Genomic DNA, 6000 nt, shown 5'->3' on the forward strand with positions numbered 1-6000 from the left:
GATCCTAACTGACGCGAAAGAAGTGTTCCAGCAAGGACTCGCAACACTAAAAGGCATGACAGCGACGATTAAAATTGAAGAAAACGCAAGCCCAAAATTTTTTAAGGCCAGACCGGTACCTTATGCGATCCGCCCAGCCTTCGAAGCAGAGCTGGAGAGTCTGGAACGTTCAGGTGTACTGTCCAAGGTAGACTGGAGCGACTGGGCTACACCCATCGTCCCTGTGATGAAAAAGTCGTTGAGCAGCATGCCTGGGGAACCAAGGAAGGTTCGCATCTGTGGGGACTTTAAGGTAACAGTGAGCCCAGTCCTTCACACCGTACAATATCCACTTCCGCGGATTGAAGATATTTTCGCCTCGCTATCTGGAGGGAAACGCTTCACTAAGATTGATCTGGCCCAGGCGTATCTGCAAATGGAGGTAGAAGAAGCATCAAAGAAATACCTCACAATCAACACCCATAAAGGTCTCTACCAATACAACCGGCTGGTATTCGGGGTAGCATCAGCTCCGGCTATTTGGCAGAGGGCAATGGAACAAGTCCTGCAAGGGATCCCAGGGACCCAGTGTTATTTGGACGACATCCTGGTCACGGGCAAAAATGACAGTGATCACCTTGCCAACCTGGAGCAGGTGCTCACTAGATTGCAGGAATATGGGCTCCGAGCTAACCGCCCCAAATGCGAGTTTTTTAGAAAACAAATCTCGTATTGTGGCCACGTTATCGATAAAGAGTGGGTACATAAGTCCCCAGAGAAGATTGAGGCAGTAGTCAAGGCTCCAGCACCGGAAAATGTGTCACAACTGAGGTCGTTCCTCGGGCTGGTAAACTACTACCATAAGTTCTTGCCAAATTTGTCTACAATACTACACCCACTGAACACCCTACTGCAAACTGGGGTGCCATGGAAGTGGAGTGACGAATGTAGACGAGCTTTCCAGAAGAGCAAAACACTAATCACATCGAAAGAGGTATTGGCCCATTACAACCCAGCATTACCAATTCGGTTGGCATGTGATGCGTCACCCTACGGCATTGGAGCGGTGCTGTCGCACAAATTCTCGGACGGCTCAGAGAGGTCAATAGCCTTTGCGTCACGATCACTAACCTCAGCCGAGCGTAACTACGCCCAGATTGACAGGGAGGCCCTCAGCCTAGTGTGGGGAGTGAAAAAGTTCAATCACTATCTGCACGGGCAGAAATTCACCTTGCTGACTGATCACCAGCCTCTTGTCTGCATTTTTAATCCAAAGAAGGGCGTTCCGGTGATGACTGCGCAACGACTACAAAGATGGTCACTTTTTCTAGGGGCGCACCACTATGAGATTGAATATAAGGGCACGAAACAGCATGGAAATGCTGATGGGCTATCACGCCTGCCACTGCCTACTGCGGAGGAAGCACCAGCAGTGGATCCTGCCGAAATATTCCATTCGACTATAGTTGAATACCTACCGGTAACTAACGCTTGTATTGAAAAGGAAACCCGAAATGACCCGACACTGTCTCGGGTATATGATTTGACGGTGAAGGGATGGCCAGCACATGGCGACTCACTGTTGCCAGCATTCTCGACAAGGAGAGAACAGCTGTCAGTGTGCCGGGGGACCTTGATGTGTGGATCCCGAGTGGTAATTCCACCCAAGTTAAGGGATAGAGTGCTCAATGAGCTTCATGAGGGTCATCTGGGAGGGGTAAAAATGAAAAGCCTAGCCAGGGCTTATGTGTGGTGACTGGGAATCGATAAACAAATCGAGGACCTGACCAAGAGCTGCTCAGGATGCCAGAAAGTCCAAAATGCACCACCACAGGCCCCTCTACACCCATGGGAGTGGCCCTCATCTCCATGGCAACGGGTGCATATTGATTTTGCTGGTCCATTCATGGACTCAATGTTTTTAATAGCCGTGGATGCGCACTCGAAATGGCCTGAGGTCATCAAAATGTCCTCCACCACCGCGGAGAAAACTATTGCAGTCCTACGGACCATTTTTGCCAGAATGGCTTGCCAGAACAGATTTGCTACGACAACGGACCACAGTTTGTGTTCGAAGAGTTCTGGAGGTTCTTGAAAAAGAATGGGGTAAGGCATTACACATCCGCCCCGTATCATCCAGCCACAAATGGATTGGCTGAGAGGTTCGTACAAACCTTTAAGAAGGCAATAAAGGCTATGTACAATGACAACATTCCGCTGCAGCACAAGGTGGACAATTTCCTGTTCGCCTACCGGAATGCGACACATGCAGTCACCAACCAGGCCCCAGCCATGATGTTCTTTAACCGAAGGTTAAGATCTCGCCTGGATTTGCTCAGACCAAACGTACGAAGAGATGTTGAGAGTAAGCAATTCCAGCACATCCATGAGAAGCCAACAAGGAGCTTCAATGTAGGGCAACCAGTCTTGGCCCGCGACTACTGAACAGAAAAATGGCAGCCAGGAACGATATGCACGCGGCAGGGCCCACTAATGTACACAGTGGACGTTGGGGAGAGCATCGTGAGATGCCATGCTGACCAGATCCTAGAGTCATAGGAACAAGTCAACCCCATGCCTTGCCCATACGTACCTGGTGATGAACCCGACGTACAGGTAGCATCTACCCCAGAAACAGTAGCATCGGAAGCTGATGAACCAACCGACGACAGGGGGCCAGAATCGCCTCCGCACCAAGAGCAAGACACTCGGGAAAGGCGCTGTCCAGAAAGGATCAGGAAGCCTCCCCCAAGACTGAATTTATAAATAGACTATTTTCAACTAATGTTGCATGTTAAAAGTGTTAATTGTAATTAGTTTGATATTTAATTGTTAAATGAGTGTTATGGTACTGTTAATCTAAAAGGGGAGGAATTGTAATGTATGCACCTTTAAGGGGGGAACTATTTTTTACAGCTCATGTATACTGTAGTACCGGCAGTGACCACACCTGCATATAACGCTGAGTAGTAATCTGTTGTTTCAGTTGCAGTCTCAGCCACGTTGAGTAAACACCGTTGTACCATTCTCTGCAGTCTGTGTCTGATTATTACACGGACGTAACAGGCAGGGCCGGGACCGATGTCCTAGGGGGAGTGTTTGCTAGTGCTGTGGGGGAGGGTTTAAACTAAAATGGAAGGGGGTTGGGAACCTAAGCAGGGAGACAGAAGAAAGGGAAACAAGGATAAAAGCAAAAGATAGGAAGGAGAAAAACAAAAGTGGTAGTCAGAGAAATCAACGGTTTAAATCAAACGTGGCCACAGTAAATAATAATTCTAATAGGTCTAAGAGCGTTAAAAAAACAAGCCTGAAGGCTTTGTGTCTTAATGCGAGGAGCATTTGTAATAAGGTGGATGAATTGGCTGCGCAAATAGAGGTAAACGAATATGATTTAGTTGGGATTACAGAAACGTGGCTCAAGGATGGCCAAGACTGGGAACTCAACATCCAGGGGTATTCGATATTCAGGAAAGATAGGCAAAAAGGAAAGGGAGGAGGGGTAGCATTACTGGTTAAAGAAGGGATTAACACAATTGTAATGAAGGATATTAGCTCTGATGATGTGGAATCTGTATGGGTAGAATTGAGAAATACTAAGGGGAAAAAAACATTAGTGGGAGTGGTATATAGACCTCCAAACAGTAAGGCGGAGGTTGGGGATGGCATTAAAAGGGAAATTAAAGAAGCGTGCAATAAGGGCACAGCAGTCATCATGGGTGACTTTAATCAACATATAGATTGGGCTAACCAAATTAGTAACAATACTGTGGAGGAGGAATTCCTGGAGTGTTTACGGGATGGTTACCTGGACCAATATGTCAAGGAACCAACCAGAGATCAGGCCATCTTAGACTGGGTATTATGTAATGAGAAAGGATTAATTAGCAATCTTGTTGTACGAGGCCCCTTGGGTCGGAGTGATCATAATATGATCGAATTCCTCATTAAGATGGAGAATGAAGTAGTTGACTCAGAAACTAGGGTCCTCAATTTAAATAAAGGAAACTACGATGGTCTGAGGAGTGAGTTGGGTAGGATTGATTGGGGAATGGCACTCAAAGGGTTGACGGTGGATAGGCAATGGCAAACATTCAAAAGTTACAGAAGTTGTCCATCCCAGTTTGGCATAAAAATAAAACAAAAAAGGTGACTCAACCGTGGCTAACAACGGAAATTAGGGATAGCATAAGATCCAAGGAGAGGACATACAAATTGGCCAGAAAAAGCAATAATCCTGAGGATTGGGAGCAGTTTAGGATTCAACAAAGGAGGACAAAGGGATTAATTAAGAAAGGGAAAATAGAATATGAGAGTAAGCTATCAGGGAACATAAAAACTGACTGTAAAAGCTTTTATTGATATGTGAAGAGAAAAAGATTGGTGAAGTCAAGCGTAGGTCCCTTGCAGTCAGAATCAGGGGAATTTATAATGGGGAACAAAGAAATGGTAGACCAACTAAATACATATTTTGGTTCTGTCTTCACAAAGGAGGACACAAATAACCTCCCAGAAATACCGCGGAACATAGGGTCTGATGAAAGGGTGGAACTGAAAGAAATCAGTATTTGTAGGGAAATGGTGTTCGGAAAATTGATGGGACTGAAGGCCGATAAATCCCCAGGGCCTGATAATCTACATCCCAGGGTACTTAAGGAAGTGGCCCTAGAAATAGTAGATGCATTGCTGGTCATCTTCCAGAACTCAATAGACTCTGGAACAGTACCCATGGATTGGAGGGTAGCTAATGTTACCCCACTATTCAAAAAAGGTGGCAGAGAAAAAGCGGGGAATTATAAGCCTGACATCGGTAGTAGGGAAAATGCTAGAGTCCATTATAAAAGATGTAATAGCAGAGCACTTGGAAAGCAGTGACAGGATCGGACAAAGTCAACATGGATTTACAAAAGGTAAATCATGCTTGACTAATCTACTGGAATTTTTTGAAGATGTAACTGGTAAAATAGATAAGGGAGAACCAGTGGATGTGGTGTATTTGGACTTTCAGAAGGCTTTCGATAAGGTCCTGCATAAGAGATTAGCGTGCAAAATTAAGGCACATGGGACTGGGGGCAAGGTATTGACTTGGATAGAGAACTGGTTGGTGGACAGAAAGCAAAGAGTTGGAATAAACGAGTCGTTTTCCGAGTGGCAGGCAGTGACTAGTGGGGTACCGCAAGGATCGTTCCTAGGACCCCAGCTGTTCACAATATATATTAATGATCTGGATGAGGGAATTGGATGTAATATCTCCAAATTTGCAGACGACACAAAGCTGGGTGGGAGGGTATGCTGTGAGGAGGATGTCATGAAACTCCAGTATGATTTGGACAGGTTAGGTGATTGGGCAGAAACATGGCAAATGCACTATAATGTGGATAAATGTGAGGTTATCCACTTTGGTGGCAAAAACAGGAAGGCAGATTATTATTTGAATGGCAATAGATTGGGAGAAGGGGAAGTGCAAAGAGACCTGGGTGTTCTTGTGCACCAGTCGCTGAAGGTAAGCATGCAGGTGCAGCAGGCGGTTAAGAAGGCAAATGGTATGTTGGCCTTCGTAGCAAGAGGGTTCAAGTACAGGAACAAGGATGTCCTGCTACAGTTGTACAGGGCCTTGGTGAGACCACACCTTGAGTATTGTGTGCAGTTTTGGTCGCCTTATCTGAGGAAGGACGTTCTTGCCATGGAAGGAGTGCAGCGAAGCTTCACCAGGCTGATACCTGGGATGGTGTGGAGTTGCTGGTGTTGGACTGGGGTGGACAAATGTAAGAAGTCACACAACACCAGGTTCTAGTCCAACAGTTTTATTTGAAATCACAAGCTTTCAGAGCACTGCTCCTTCGTCAGGTAAAGTGGAGAGATGCATAAAGACACAGCTTATATAGTCAGAGAATGGCAGGAATGACGTATGAGGAGAGATTGTGTCGATTGGGCTTATACTCACTGGAGTTTAGAAGATTGAGAGGGGATCTCATCGAAACCTATAAAATTCTGTCAGGCCTGGACAGACTAGATGCTGGAAGG

Source organism: Somniosus microcephalus, chromosome 30 (assembly GCF_052327205.1).
Source record: "Somniosus microcephalus isolate GS21.2 chromosome 30, FLI_Smic_1.0, whole genome shotgun sequence".
NCBI lineage: Eukaryota > Metazoa > Chordata > Chondrichthyes > Squaliformes > Somniosidae > Somniosus > Somniosus microcephalus.